Genomic DNA, 17,514 nt, shown 5'->3' with positions numbered 1-17,514 from the left:
AGTAAAATGCTTATTGGGTTATATTTCTGTAATACTTCCTATTACACTCAAACTGCCAAATGATAAAGCATTGAAGGTTTTCACTGTGGCGGAGTTTTCTACAGAGCCTTTTATTCCATTCACACTGGAGCCTGGTGTCAGCCTGGCTCAGTTGGTAGCACTGTCATCTCTGAGTCAGAAGATTGTGGGTTCAACCCACCTCTGGCCTTAGACTCCTATAGTCCAGGTTGACATTCTAATCCAGTGCTGGGGTTGTGGGCACTGTTCCCTCTAAGCTGCGCATATGTCTGGCCATGCAGCAGTCTGTTGTGTGCTGCGCTCTTAAGCATTCCAGGAGACGCAAGCAGACGAGTGCTGTGGGAACCAGGAGGCGTTGGTGAAGAGGAGCAGACCGGAGAGAGCGTTTGCAGGAGCTGATTCGAGGCCGGCGGGCAAGAGATCAACCTTGTCCTGAGCCTGAAGACACAAAAGAGGTTGGAGTGGCCAGAGCTGGTGAGTCAGCAGGCAACGACCACAGGTGATCGGGCGATGCAGTGACCGGTGTCGGGGTTGATAGTTCGGTGTTCCAGGTGAGGAGTCTCCATTTCAAAATCTCCAGCCTGGACCAATGGCCAAACCCACTTGCGTGACGTAAATATCACTTGCCGTTTTTCCTTTCTCATTTCTATTCCACACCTCTTCGCTTTATATCGGTGCACAAACCCACATTCAGTCCGCGCACGGCTGAAAAAATTAGAGGGAACATTGATTGTGGGGCATTTTCAGATTTGCCATCTTTTGGATAATAATAATCCTTGCATTTGATATCACATCTTATCATGTCTTGGAGACGTCTCAAAGCGCTTCACAGAATATACTGTAAAGTGAATTGACTGTGTATTTTGTGAGCGAAACTCGGCAGCCAATTACGCAAAGCAGCGTCCCACAAACAGTCGTGGATTGAGTGATCACATGTTTTAAAACATCTTTTTTAAGGAATTATTACTCCCAGAAAAGCAATCCATCAATTGACTAACAACCAGCTCCTAGTTACTGCTAGGCAAACAGAGGCGCGTGGAGTAAGGAAACTCGGCCAACGTTTTGCTCTGCTGGGAGTCGAACCAACTTCCTCTTGCTTGCGAGGCAAGTACTCTAACAATGAAGCCACTACATACATACAGTCACTACATTTCACATTATATCCCATGAAGCACTTTGTGACTTCCTCCTAACATGACAGGAGCTGAATCAAATGCAAGGATTATTTATGTTTTTATATTGTTGTGATTCCCAGGATAAAAGTGTTTTATTTCTTAGAATATTGATGATTTAGGTGCAATGTGGAGAAAGTTTCTCTGAGCTGTATGAACACGGTGCAATTTTGTGAACAAAGGCTACAGTATTTCATTGTGTAATACTGTAGTCAGGATTTGTCAGCTATGTGGAGAATCATTTGAAACTCTACAAAAGTCTAGGCCTGTGGCAATTTCCTGAACATCACCATCATTTTACCGTGTGTCAGCCCATTCACAGGAGAGTCTTCTATGTTCTCACAGTGATGAACTATTCTCTCTGTCCTACTTTTATATCAACTTTACTTCTAGTATTTTCTGCCCATTCCAACTTTATTTCTAACTTTAAAATCTTCCACTTATATTTCTGTTTCTTTCTCCCAATTCTCACTGTCGATTTTACGGAAGGGAGCAATTATTTTAAAATTAATGTGTCCTGGCTCAAAACCTACCTGACTGTTACGATCAGCCCTTTATCTTTCAATATAATTTACAGTGCTTTTCTACTGTTCATGCTGCAGGTGGATTCACTTTGTTGAAGGATTTTCCCTTTTATTGACAAAATTGGCTCTAAAATTTGGATTTCAGGATAGTTAATGCTCTTGGACATAGGAGATTGACCTGAACCATCACTTCAGTGATGAAGCCAATCTTTCAAGATGTTTTTGAACGTATTGTTAGAACCTTCAATTACTCCAGTTAGGCAAGAGGTTAGCATCCCACAGAAAGGATGTTACCAAACTGAGGTTTTATTTACTGCAAATACACAATCACTACACTTTACAGTAACTCCTTTGAAGCACTTTGAGACACTTTGTTGAGAAGAGAATGTTCTAGACCAAATGCAAGGATCATGATTTGTTTATTAGAGCACCAAATGAAATTGTCATGTTTTCCGTTACGTTGTTAGCCTTGTTGAATGCAGTCATTATGTTCACAATTTTCACACTTCCTATATCATTTTGCATTTCTTTTTATCACTTCGATATCCATACACCAATCTTAGCACATCCACCAAATTTGTCTGGATCGAACTGCAAGTTATTAACCTCCTTTGTTCTAGCCATGTAATAACAATAATAATAATAATAATCCTTGCATTTGATAAGCGCTTGGTATCATGAACAAATGATATAATATTACTGGAAGTGCCCTTTTTCACATCACGTCGGAACAGCAGGGGTCTTGGAAGAGTATACTCCATGTTTCAAAGCTTTTAACATTACCTTCTGCTTTCTATTGCAAAGTCATTTTCCAATTCAACTAACCATTAATTCCGTGAGCTGTCTTAAGTGCCACCTTAATATCCAAATAATTTATATTAACCTCCTCAAAAGTATTCCAATAGGTTTGTGAAGCATGACATATTACTTCTGAAACAACACCACTGCTCCTTATACAGTCTCAATGCTCATTGATAATGTCTCTTAAAATGTTTTTGACAAGTTTTACGTTTTCAATATTCATCCAATTAGTTTATAATTTCTGTATTCATAGTATCACTTCCTACTTGAGTACTCTGGGAATGTCAGGTTACGTTAGCTGTCAGTTATACTCTTTGTATTTTTAGACCTCCTAAAAAATGACTAAATATATGGTAACTTCAGCAACACACAAAATGAATCTGGCACAATTGTAAAATGGTGGAAATTAAATAGGTCAAGGAGAAGAGTGAAAGAGTTGCAGAATCTGGACACTTGTCACTTATAAACCATTTACTTCTGATATTTTGGAGCTGGGGATAGATAGCAAACACTGCAAATAAGCCACAGCAAAATAAGCCATTTACCTTTGGTGAAATAACACATTTAGCCTATGATTCCATCAAATCCAGAATCTTATTGTCATGAAACAGGTTCCATTAATCAAGTGTTTGGTCCTTGATAACAAAACATGTAGCAATAGTTGATTATTAAATAACTGAACAGAATGAAATAAGGTGTAATGAAAAATGTAGCAGTTCTGATCTTTTAAAAATACAACTCTGTAGTCACCAATAGAACATTCCCTCCAATTAAAGCTTATTTTCCAAGTTGTCTCAATACTATCTTTATCCTGTAATGGTACTCATAATACATCTTTATCATCAATCTATTGACAACCTCCACACCTGTAATTTTCAGCAGATGTGCTGCTCCCCACGTTTCTGGAACTCCATCAACACATGGTCAGGGCTGTTACTAGATGTTCCTGTTAAGGCAGTGGAGACTTAGAATTGTGAGTGATTGTGTAATGATAAGACCTGTGGAGATCTGTCAAGGTTAAATCTACTGCAGATCAACTCTTCCTTTTGCAGATAGGAATTGATCTAGACAGGACACTACCCTGTAAAATAAATGATGAAGAAATAAATTCTTATTCTAGTGAGTTCCCTGTTTTAGTCTGCTGTTAGGAAAATGTAGTATTAAAGCAGTTATTGCTTTAATATGAATGATTCTACAGTTATACTCACTGTTCCATCAAACATCCACGGACTACATTTTGGGAGCTCAATATAACATCATAAAGTAATATTCCTATTACTAGCTAGTAATAGCATTTAAAAGCTAAAAATGTAAAAAAGAAATGATGGAACAATAGTAATTTGTATTGTATTGGGCCTGAAACAGTGCACAGTGGTTATTGGAATTGTTGGCATTTGGAATGATACCAGCCAAACTCAGCAAAGAAAATCAGAGTTAAGCTGGTAACCTGTGAACCAGTAGTCTAATGTAATAACTGGAAAGTTTAGTGTTTGTCACAGGGTACCATTGGGAGCAACCCATTGTGGCCAAATAGGGGTGAGGCCAAATCCATTTTATAACATTTTCTTGTTTCAATAAATGGAGTTCAGTGGATTTCATGATTCAGGTGTACAATGCGAGTGCGTGCAAAGCATCTGCGTGGGTTAGGAATCCTCCAGAGCACCTCCTGCTCAGGCAAGTACTGCTCCAGCTAAGCAGTGCACGGACAGACCTCTATGTTCCACGCTAATCAATGTTTCCAGAATAATTCAGGCCTTAAATTCCCCCAATAGCGGTAACCAAAGGCAAATGCCTTTTATATGCCAGTGTCTGAACCTTCATACAGAGCCACCTGATAAATGTAATCTATAACCTGGAGTGATCCAAATGAGTCCTTCCAGGTCTATTTGCAAATATTTGAATTGGATCCAATTTCAATTCAGTGCCATCTGTCCTGTTTTCCTCCTAAATGCCAGTGCTAGTAGGACAACAAGTTCCTCTGTAAATCAGCAATCTCATTATCACGGGTGAATCATACTTTCCCCTAGAGTGGAGATAATAATAATATTAATAATAATAATAATAATGATAATAATAATAATAGTCCTTGCATTTGATATAGCGCTTTTCACGTCGGGAGGACGTCCCAAAGCGCTTCACAGAACACACTGTAATGTGAATTGACTGTATATTTGCAGCAGCCAATTGTGCACAGCAATGTCCCACAAACAGTTGTAGATTGAAAATGACCAATTTATTATTGTTTTTGGTTTTGGAGGGATTATTATTAGGCTCTGTGTGGAGTAAGGAAACTTGCCCAAGGTTTCGCCCTCTGCCTGGAATTGAACTCAGGTCTCTCACTTGCAAAGCGAGTGCTCTAACCACTGAGCTACAGGACTCCACAAGATAGAGATAGAGTGGAGATAGGGTAGATTCTAAGTGACAGTAGAAATAGCAGGTTTCATGGCGGGAATGCCTTTCTCATTGGATTCTTTTTTAGGCTCTTAAATCTCTTGTGTCAATGGACCTGGTGACCGTCTGTCTGCCTGTTGAGGTGAACATAAAAGATGCTGTGGCACTTATTCGAAAAGAGAAAGCAGTTTCTCCCCATGTCCTGCCCCAACAAACTCCCAAATAAAATTGGTTGTTTGCTTCATGGCTGTTTGAGGGCACAACATGTCTGCCAGATGCACCTACAAATGCACAGTCACTGCACTTTAAGTAAAAGGCACTAGAAAGAAAACCTATTATCTTGTTGTCTGTTTCAAAACCTTCCTCTTTGACTGTGCTTTCAGTCATCTTCCCACCTCCACCCTCTTGGCCCCGCACCCCTCCTGAATCCAACCTCCAGCTCAGATGCAAAACTCTTGACTGTCCAGTGCCTTAGAAGAACCTCCTGATGTGAAAGACACTATATAAATGCAATTTGTTGTTGGTATGGTTTCATCAGCTGCATGTATTATGTGAATCACAATCTCAATATGTTACACAAGAGCACAAGAATCAACACAAGCCAGCATTTAACTTTTACCAACCCGCATAATCACAGTTATTTCCAGTGAAGTTGCCCGAGCTTAAAATGTGTTTCACTTTCCTATTACCCATTTCCAAGGGAGCATGTGTGAAGGGAGATTGGAGTTCAAAAGGAGACCTGAATTGTCCGTCACAAAGATTTACTTCTAAAATGCTGTCCGTGTATGTGTTAATGTTATCAAAAGTCTCATTTGCCTACCATTTAAACGTGCACTTCCTTCACTATGAATGGTTTTCAATTCCAGAACTCTATACCCATTTATCAATGGCTTTCATCCTAGCCATTATTATGTAAAGCTACTGGCACTACTTACTGTTTCTTCTCTCTCTCTGGGAAACGGTGTGTGTGTGTATGGGCGGATGGGAGAGTGAGGACAGTAATTCGCTCCAGGGAACTGCGGAGGGGACAGTAACTTCCTCTTGGGAGAGGGGTTGCAACAGTGCTTTTCAATGGGAATGTGGATATGTTTTTGACTATGACAGAGGGCAGATTGGTGCAGTGTCAAGAAAAATAAGGGTCGGAATGATTTAAAGCAAACTGTGCTATGAAGCTGAAAAGAGACAATCAAGCTTTGAATAAGGGAACAACAGGTTGACAGTTTTGAAAAGATAATTTTAGCATGTGGATTTCATTACATTAAGAGCAGGGAAGCAGTCATTGTGCATTTTTAGAGAACCTTATTTTGATTAGATTTTTGTAAGTTTTAAACAATATACCCCAGAGACTAACCTAAGGCATTGCAATTCCTCAGTGGATACTGTTTTATCAAATTGACTACGGTGCTTTGTAATGAAATTTAACTATCATGCTTCTGTTGGACTCTGAGGCATGGATGTTTGTAATTTACAGTGTTGGCTATTGTACCCCTAACAATCTACTTTCCCTTATGCCCTCTTATTAAAAGTGTGTCTCTTATTTCAATTTCAATTTACTGATACAAAATTATTTTTCCTCTGAGATTTCCTGGGAGTCCTGACAGCCAATCCTATATTTGTTTGTTCCTACATTGATGTGTGGGTGGAATTCTTGTAAATTATGTGATGGAACATTTTCTGTATATAATTCCTAATTTCGAAGCAATAGCAAGTAAATTCACTTTGACGCGCCTATTGTTTTTTCAGCATATCAAAAATGCAACGTGATCAATGTTTCAAACCATTTTCCACTCCCTCCCAACAATTCATTTGTTTGCATTTCACTCGACTAAACAGAAATTGAAACTCTCTTCCTGTTATATGTGGAGTCCAGTAGCTTAGTGGTTAGAGTACTTGCCTCGCAAGCGAGAGGAATTGGGTTTCATTCTCAACAGGGAGAAAAGTTAGGCAAATTTCCTTACTCCACATACCTCTGTTTACCTAGTTTCACCCACAAAACATACAGTCAATTCATTTTACAGTACATTCCGTGAAGCGCTTTGAGACATCTCGAAGACGTGATAAGGCGCTATATTAAATGGAAGTATTATTATTATAATAACTCTGTAACTCTGGACTATAGAGGACATTTAATTTGCAAAACGAGGAGGGGAGGCAGAAATTTTGATTCCTATGTGTTAACAATGGCCTCAGTGGTCAGCTGGAAAGGTCTTTGATTTCTAAAGTTATGAGATGCTGAAGGACTTGGTTTAGAAAGTTTCTCCCACTGTTCTGGCTACCAGTCCCCCAGATCAAATTGATCATTCACCTCATGGCTTTTTGTGGGGCATTGTTGTGTGCAAATCGGTTATTGCTTTTGCCCACAAATATGCAGTCAATCCACTTTCCAACAAAAAACCTGTGGAACTCTTTGAGACGTCTTCCTGATGTGAGAGGTGCTACATCAAATGTGCAAGTTATTATTATATCAAATGTAAGGATTAGTATTATTGATAGTAATAAATAAGGGTAGGGAATGAAATGCACAGTTGTGAGTTGACACGTCACTCTCCAGTCTTGCTTTTTCATAATTTGGCACCTTTCAGGGCTCAAAGATCCCAATCCAGCCTTTCAGGCTAGCTCAAGTTATCAGTGTTGTAAATATCACACATTGAACCCCAGTACAATGCTTGTGTACTTTCATGTGCTTCTTTGTATGGATCTATGCACACACCACTGGTGTAGTGCAAATGTAAAAGCTGCTTGTATTAGGGTTGGGAGCTCAGTATATCCAAGTTGCCTTGTGTGAGGTGCATTGCCATTGAAAGCAAAATTCCTGACGTAGGTGATGTCTTGGTGATGATGGGTAGTTCAGAAGCACAATGATATTGAGAACCCGAGATAGCTACTTTGGAATAGGGTGGAAACAAACAGAGCTCCAAAACACTCTTTTCCTGTACGTTCACTCTTTTCTTTTCTGTGATCACCTCAGATATGCTTTGTTTTGTAAAATATATATGGGAGTAAAAATAATCCAGCTTTTGTGCTAGAGCACTGGTCTGCTTCATGTTCCCCAGCCTATCTGCCCCACAATCAACCAATCTTCCTTCGTTCTCTGAAACTCTATTTCCCTGCCACCCCTCTATCAAACCTACCTTTTTGACCGAGCTTTCAAGCATTTTTCCACTACCCACCTCCCTTGGCTCCCACCCCCAGCTCGTTAAGCGCTTTGAAGCATCCGTCTGAGGTGAAAGCCGCTTTATAAATGTAAATTGCATTGTGTTTGTTTCAAAAGGGTTCACCAAGGAATTCTTTGTTATGTGCTTTTGGGCTTCTATCAGTCAGAAAAACAAATGAAACATTGACATGGTTATATAGTTGCCAGTGATGTGATCTGATAAGACATCAACCTCAGATGTGAAAACCTATGGTCCATTGAAATCAGTTTTTGAGTACCAAATAATATTTGTGTATACATACTCTATCCAACAAAATGGACAATGGAACAGTAACAGCACAGAAAAACATGGTAGCGTTTGTTTTCTAATACCAAACCAGATAAACAAGGCAAAAATAACACTTAAATAACACTTAAATAAAAATTAAAATATGCAAAAAGACGCACATATTACAGAGAAGTGAAAATAAAAAAAATCACAAGATTGGTCTGGATCAAGAATGCCCTTCGGCCCATCTGACCTCGTCTGTCCAGAACGCCCATCCTTCCATCTCCCCATCACAGCATCAAGCTGCTTCTTAAATGAATCCAGTGTCCTGGATTCAACCATCCTTCCTGTCAAAGAAAAAGAAGACGTTGGGTTTTAAAAAAAGAGTAGAGAGGTAAAGCAGAATAAAACTTTTATTTAGATATTATTTATATATTATTAATATTTCAATGCTGCAGAAACGAGGACACTCCTGACTTCTCCAGTGCGATATTACTGTAATATTGGGTGATTTTTCAAATTCCTAATAAAACCTTAATCTAAAAAAAATCTATCTCCGAAAGCAGCAAATCCTCTCGGGCATCCTCTGCTCAAGAATTAATGTAGAGCATTTCCCAGCTCCTGTAACTGTTAGCTTCTACAGGTATTACATACCTAATACAGAGAACAAATCACATGGATAGCTTGCTCCGATGACAGGAGTTTGCTGGAGCTCATTAACACTATGACGGTGCTATAAAATGGATCATTACTGCTTACTGCATTTGATGAACATCTTCATTGCCACACGTGGCACGGGTCAGTCACAATGGCAGGCTCGCTGCTTTGCCCTCACCATGTACATCAGGGAACAATGTGTCAAAAGGGATATTAAAGCCTGTTCGCTGTAACCACTCTGATCGCTGATTGCACTGTGAACTTTAATGAAACATGCACCGCTTATACAGCTTCCTCATCATCTGCGTTTGGAAGCGCTAAAAATTGTGGAGGAAAGAAGGGGTCTTATGACGATTTCTCTGAGTAATTATCAATCTGCAGAAAAAAAAAGAAAAAATTATGACATTTATTTCACTCACATCTGTTTCTCATCTGTTTAATTGATTAAAATCCAAACTAAACATAGTCTCACAAACAGAAATGCAGATTGATGTTGTCAGGGTGGCATTTGTTTACAGACAGTGAAGTGAGAATGTGGAACTCGCTGACGGAAGCTGAGGTTGAAGCAGAAAGCATCAACATATTTAAGTGCGAACTTGATCTGTACATGAGGAGAAGGGAATAGAGACTATTAATGAGGGAAATAGGAGGGGTAGAAGCTTGCGTGGGATACATTACAAAAAACGCGCAGAGTAGGTCAGCTGAATGGCCTGCTTCTGTGCTGCAATATTCAATGTAAATATTATTATTATTAATAATTATTATTATAAGCCTTGCATTTGATAAAGAACCTTGTTACATTGTTCAGATGTCTCATTCACAGGATGCACCATAAAATGATATGACTGTGTATTTTGTGCCTGAATGTGCAGCCAATTTGCGCACAGCAATGTTCCAAAAACAGCCATGAAATGAATGACCAATTTTATTTGGGGGATTGTTGAGCAGGACACTGGGAGAAGCTTCCTTCTCTTTTTCAATAGTGCCATGGGATCTTTAACATCCATCTGCACAGGCAGAGGGGATCTCGGCTTAATGTCTCATCTGAAGGACGGCACTCATAACATTGCAACACTTCCCCAGCACTGAATTTGATTGTCAGTATAGGTTCCAAGACCCAGTGTGATCCCACAAACGTCCATCTCAGAGGCAATAGAGCTACCAACAGATCCAGGGTGATATAAAGTAACATGCAGGCGCACAACTTCACAGAAAAGTACAAATAACGCTTGATGTATCCCTTATAAGAGATTTTTTTCCTCACCAATTTCTCCCCATTGTCTTCCTCTAATTTCTTCCTCTAATGAATGCGTGTTAATTCCTTTTCTTTAATTAAAGAATGTTTATGCAGATATTGTTAGCACCCTGTAACTTTGTCAGATTATAAAAAATAAATAATCCTGGCATTTGACATAGCACCTTAACACTTTGAAATGTCTCAAAGTGCTTTGCAGAGTTTTCTGTGCAATCCAGTGACTATGAATTTTATAGGTGAATGCAGCAACCACTTTGCGCACAGTAAATATTATTTATTATAACAATTTGGTTTTATATTAGCCTTCAGTCACTACGCCTATTAATAATTCCTCAAAAAAAACCAATAATAAATTGGTCATTTTCAATCCACGACTGTTTGTGGGACACTGCTGTGTGCAATTGATTGCCACGTTTCGCCCACAAATATACAGTCAATTCACTTTGCAGCATAATCTGTGAAGCGCTTTGAGACGTCTAGAAGACATGAAAAGCGCTATATCAAATGCAAGGATTATTATTATTATTATTATTATTCAGGCACTATGCCTCTAACCTTCAGAACTCCCTGCCTCTAACTCTCTACCTTGCCCCCTCTCTATCTATATTTAAATCTCACCTTAAAATCTACAGCATTCAGTTTTGAGCGCCACAATTCAGGAAAGATACATTGACCCTGGAGGGAGTGCAGCGCAGGTTCACCAGAATGTTACCAGGCCTAAAAGGTTTACGTTACGAAGAAAAGCTGCGTAAACTAGGATTGTATTCCCTTGAGCTTAGAAGGTTGAGAACTGATTTGATTGGGGTATTTAAGATGATAAAGGGATTTGATAGGATAGATACAGAGAAGCTATTTCCTCTGGTGGGGGAATCCAAAACAAGGGGGCATAGGCTTAAAATTAGAACCAGGCCATTTAAGAGTGAAATCAGGAAGCATTTTTTCACTCAAAGGGTGGTAGAAATCTAGAATTCCCTCCCCCAAAAGACCATGGATGCTGGAACCATCCACACCTTCAAGAGTGAGGTTCATAGATATTTAGTAGGTCAGAGTATTAAGGGATATGGGGAGAAAGCGGCAAATTCGAATTGAAAGGATTAGTTGAGGTACAGATCAGCCATGATCTAATTAAATGGCGGAACAGGTTCGAAGGGCTGAACGACCTCCTCCTGTTCGTATGTTCTTATGTTCCTACAACCTTAATTTTGAAGCCGGTTTAGTCTAATTTTTAGAAAATCACAAGGTTAGTTTGGATGAAAAAGGCCCTTCAGTCCTTCTTATTCCATCCCTCTTATTCATTACAAATGTAGTCACTCCACTTCACAGTAAATTTTGTGAACAGTTCCCGACATGAAATGAACTGTACCAAAAGCAAGGATTATTATATTATGTATTATAATACCCACTTTACTGTCCCCCCATCAGATCATAATGCTGCTTCATAAATGAGTTCAGTGTCCTAGACTAACAATATAATACAAAATTACATTTGTAAAGTGCCTTTCATGTCAGGAGGATGTCCCAAGGCGCTGGAAGGTCAGGGATTTGGATCAGAGCAGTGGGGTCGGGATTGGGGAGGGTAGGGACCAGGTAGGGTAGGAGAGTGACGGAAGGCTCAGTTGAAGAGGAAGGTTTTGAGACGAGCCTTGAAGGAAGCAAGGGAGGGTGCAAGGTGAAGGGAATGTGGGCTGGAGTTCCATAGTGTAGGGGCAGAAAGACTGAAGGCTCGACCGTCGATGGTAGGGCAGGCTGGGCAGGGGACATGGAGCAGGCCAGAGTTTGCTGAGACGAGGGAGCGGTCAGGTTGATATTGGTTAAGCAGGACACAGAGATAGGGAGGGGGAAGGCCGTGGAGGGCCTTGAAGGAGAGTATGAGGATTTTAAACTCTATCCTCTAGGGGATGGTGAGCCAGTGGAGTCAAGCAAGGGTGGGGGTGATGGGGTCATGGAGCCTGGTGTGGGAGAGGACATGAGCAGGAGAGTTCTGGATGATCTGCAGCTTGTGGAGGGAAGAGTTGGGAAGGATAACAAGCAGGGAATTGGCATAATCAAGCCTAGATGTGATGAATGAATGGATGAGGGAGCACATAGATATTGAAGAGGAGGGGAACAAGGACAGAGCCTTGAGGAACGCCGTACGAGAACGTGTGGGTGGTAGAGGAGAAACCGTTTGTGGAGATGATGTGGAGACTGTGTGAGAGGTAGGATCTGAACCACTCAAGGACAGAACCATGACGGTTGAGGTGAGAGGAGAGGCGGTGGAAGAGAATAGAGAGGTCAAGGGGGATGAGGAGGCAGAAGGAGCCCTGGTCATAGATGGATAAATGACAAATGTCATTTGTCCCTTTGACTAAAGCTGTTTCTGTGCTGTGGAGATCATGGAATCTGATTGGAGGGGTTCGTGAAGAGAGTGGCAGGAGAGGAAAGAGCAAAGCTGGGAAGCAACGACTCGCTTCAGGACCTTGGAAAGGAAAGGGAAGCTTGAGTTGGGGTGGTAATTTGAGATTGTGTTCTTGGTTTCTTTTAAGGACTACAGAAACAGGCTTCAAAGTTAAGACTGTATTCACCAAATTATCAAATTCTGGATGTTTTAAAATGCTACATCAATAGTCCAGGTGGAATTTAATCCCCATAGTTTTTTTTAATATAGTGTAACCTAATATTATTCTCCTGTGGTGGTATTTCATGTTATGTCATTCTGAAGGATTCTCCACAGTGCAGGTAATTCCCAGCGGATGCAGACATGCACAGTACAAGCTGCCGAAACCTTAGTTATCCTGAACTGTCCCATAAATGATCTTATTGCAAAGCCTCCTGCCAACAAAAGTCCTCAACTTCGAAGTTGGTTTGTGCCATAGTGCTTATCGATAAACTCCATTCTGGAATCACAGTCCTCTGTGGAAAAACGGATGCGGGAACCAGCACACTGCTATAATTAATTTGATTATAATTCACTACTTTATTGTCATGTAATTCACTCACTGCTTATCCTGCAAGGAACTATAAAACCAAAGATAGAACACAGACATTTTTCGTCAAGTAAATTCATTGGTTTGTTAATATTGTACTTTGCTGTGAAATTTTAGAAATGTATTTGGAATGCATAGATAATGTGAGTATCTACTTGTACAGTAATCGAGTGAATATATTTATATATAATATATTATATGTTACTATATAATATATATACTTGGCAGTGTACTGAGATATTTACAGGATTTAGGTGTCAATTTCTACCAAAGGTGCCTAGCAAGGTCCCAGAAACAGCCATGAGGTGAACAACCAAGATTATTTGAGGAACTGTTGGCCAGGACACTAGGTGATATTCCCTTCTCTTTTTGAATTGTGTCTTGGGATCTTTAATGACCACCTGAACAGGCAGATGAGATTACAGTTTAATGTCTCATCTGAAAGACGTCACCTCCAACAATGCAACATGCCCCAACACTATTTTGGAATGTCAGCCTTGGCCAAATTGATTCCTCTGATTAATCACTAATCTGGACGCCCTTCACATAAGGACAGGATTTCAGAGCATTGCACAGTGGTGGGGTTGGACATCGAGCAAGGGAGAGGGGGACTACAGGGATTGAGGCAGGGAGTTCCAGATTTAGATGTGTTAGCGGCTGAAGTTATAGCCACTGATGGTGACAAAGAGAGTTCGGGAGGACTTCTCAAAGCACTTCACAGGATTTTTTGTAAAATATAGTGACTGTAGGTATATGGTATGTGGAATGTGGTAGCCAGTTTGTACACAGCAATGGAACGAACAGCCATGAAGTGAACAATCAATTTTATCTGAGAGATTATTGGTCAGTACACCAGAAAAAACTCTTTTTGAATGGTTCCATGGGATATTATTCATTTGAACGTCTCATTTGGTGGTTGCTTTGAAAAGAGATATTGAGTTGCAGGAGCAATGGGTTCCAGATAGTGTTACGAGCTACAGTCAGAGGAAATTAAGATGCAATTGGAAATGAAAGGCAATGGGATGTAAAATAGTGTGATTTCTAACATGATTCCTTACTAAGGACTCAAATGGGGATTTCATATGCAAACACAGTCTAATTCTTGTGTGAGTTCTTGTCCCATGTCTGATTAACATTGGGAGTCACTGTCTACTGTTTGGTGACCATATCAAGGAATCTTGGTAGACATTGCCTCATTTTAGGGAAGAAATAAGTGGCAGAATTTTGCAACTGCATCAAGTGAATCACAAAATTACTGAAACATGAGTAATTCTAGCCTTTCTAACTTCTACTTTGAGTAACTCTGCCCCTACAAGACCCATCTCAAGACTGTCCTCTTCAACCGTGCCTTCGGTCACCCTCCTACCCTACCCTCCCTGCCCTCCACCTCTCCTGATCCCAACCACCAGCTGTCCAGTGCCTTGGGATGTCCTCCTGATGTGAAAGACGCTATACAAATGTAATTTGTTGTTATTGTTGTTGAAACAATTTAACTTCAATGCTGTCTGCTGTTCCAATATGATTGACACCACTTGGGGATGGAGATTAAACTGGCAAGGAGTGGAACTAAAAGGGAAGAAGTGAACTATGAAAACAAGAGAATATATAGGGGGGAGGGGGGGACGGGGAGTGGGGAAGGCAAGTGTAAGAAAGTAAAACAGGAAAATGAAGTTAAAGTTAATCAAGATATAAAAATGAATAAAAAAGGTAATAATTTCTGTCCAACTCCTTTCCTTGAGGCAGGTTAACTTGGACTATTTTAATTCTAGCCCCAGCCCAGACACTGATAAATCCTGTGGACAACATTGCTAAAGAGATTATCTTCACAATATCCCTAATCAGACGTGAATTGCAAAGTTTGTAATGTTGGGAAGGTAATATAAATAATACATGTTATGTAATACAGCAAAGGGACTTGCTAAGATGCTACTTATGCTTATGCCCTGTCTGGCTCAGATAAGAGATTTCACTTCACTTAAAGCTGTACAGGTTTCATTAGGCACTGATGTAAAAGGCCAATCAAATAATCCTTTCCATTTACTTTTTAAAATCCACACTTGCTCCTCTCCCGCCAACCACACCAAGAAAATAATCCTAAATGATCTGTGATATTGATCCAAGTATTGAAAATTAATATTATATAATAATTATATATCATATGAAGTATAATTATTATATTATATATTACATAGTATAATATAATAATTATATAACATTAAATATATAATTACACATTAATAGTGGGACATTTTTAAAACATTTTAAAAATAATTTTCTCAAAGACATGATAAGGTGCTCTATCAAATGCAATGATTTTTATTATTATAATACAGTCGTCTTTCTCATTGTGAGATACAGTAGAAATTTCTATTGTGTTTCTTTTGTCATTAACAAGTAGAGAGTCTGTTTTGTAATTTTTTTTAGGATGGTCTTCCGGGAACATTCAGATATTGTGCTAAGAACAACAAAAGTGATATATAATAATCCTTGCATTTGATATAGCACCTGATCAGATCTTCGAGACATCTCAAAGCGCTTCACAGAAGTAAAGTGAATTCACTGTATATTTTGTGGGTGAAAAGCCACAGCCAAGAGGAATACAAAAGAGGTTTGAATTTAACTTTATTCTTCTTTAGTATTTAAGGGATTATGATTAGATTTAGCATTCATCACCACTCTGAAACTATGCAACTATCAGCTGGTGCTATCCCTTGAATTGCTCAAAACTCCAGAAAATATTAAGAGTAAGAATTTTTTTTGATGCTGCCTGTAGTGGATTTTGAGGCCATCTGGATATCATGGGATTTTTCCATTCACAAGATTTTACTGTGAAGTGGAGTGTATTATAGGCAAACACAGCAGCCAGTTTGCGCACAGCAATGTCCTACAAACAGCCATGAAGTGAATGACATTGCTTTTACATGTTGGGCAGTGAACAAAGTGCTTCAGAAGATGTTGGGAAACACAGCAACTAATTTGTGCACAGCAATGCCCATAAACAGACATGAAGTGAATGACCAGGACACTGGGTGAATTCCCTTCTCTCTTTCAATAGTGCCATGGGATCTTTAACACACACCCGAATAACAATTTGTACAAGTAGACTGAGCCTCGGTTTAATAACTTATTCAAAAGACAGGGCCTCCAACAGTGGACCACCAGCACTGCATTGAAGTGTCAACTGAGACTGTGTGAGTTCAAGTCCGATTTAGGCCTTGAACCCACAACAACAACAACAAGATTACATTTGTATAGCGCCTTTCATGTCAGGAGGACATCCCAACCTTCTGACTCAGAGATGAGAGTGCTACCACTGAGCCAGGCTGACACTGATCATGGCAGAATGGATTCTTGCGTGAATTGAGACTTTGGGATCAAGCAGTAAGGTAGATTTATGAAAAACACAGGAAGTGGATGCAGGGAGGGAGGGCTCCAGCCTACACTGACCTGTTGCTCAGCATTCTGGAGGTGGATTCAGCTTCACAGCAGGCATGTCTATTTACTGACTCTCCTCACATGAGGACCTGGATTGAACAGCTGGTGCTGAGTAATTCTAGTATAAAGTATTGGATTTGGACCTTGCGAACATCAAGGTAAGTGGCACGTCACAAGCTGTCCTCCCATCAAGCTGAAGGTAAATGTCCATCAGATAGCTGTTGAGGAAACTGAGGCTTAGAGCGACAACTGCTGGAAGGCATTAACTGAGTTTGTGAATATGCATTTGTACATCCAGCGCCTGGAATCAACAACAACAACTTGTATTCTGTTGTTGACACAACAAGTCCCTTTGAATGGTTTAAAGAGAGGTAAATAGCTGCTGATTAAAGTCCACACCTCTAAATGGTGGAACCAAGGCTCAATGGGAAGAAATGTGTGTCTGAGCTGTGAGCAAGAAGATAGTGGTAATGCTCTCATACATTTCATGCTGAGCTGAATTGCCCACAAGGAAGCTTGCAGAGAGCTCTTGGTACCTACCAATACCTGCAATGGAATGTAAGAATCAAGCCCACTCTTGGTGACATTCTTGGCAGTCCAGTTCCTGAGCCGGATGGATCTGTAGTACTCCAGGGCACAGCTGTTGACAACCCAGGAAACCTGTCTCAATTGCAGGACTTGGGAAGAGCAGACCAGTCATTGGGTGCAGGGATTCCCCATTTAGCTCCTGTTAACCCTGCAAGTCAAAGCCCTAATGGGTAAGGTGGTCATAAATGGACAAGCCATGGGAAAGCTTGCCAGATAGTGATATCAATAGCAAGCTACGTGATTCTAGCTGGTTAGATTCTGGCAGTACTCCCACCATACATTGTG

The sequence above is a fragment of the Callorhinchus milii genome, unplaced genomic scaffold (assembly GCF_018977255.1).
Source record: "Callorhinchus milii isolate IMCB2004 unplaced genomic scaffold, IMCB_Cmil_1.0 Scaffold5, whole genome shotgun sequence".
In the NCBI taxonomy this organism is placed as follows: Eukaryota; Metazoa; Chordata; class Chondrichthyes; order Chimaeriformes; family Callorhinchidae; genus Callorhinchus; species Callorhinchus milii.
The sequence above is the reverse complement of the archived record's forward strand: the minus strand, read 5'-3'. Positions refer to the sequence as shown.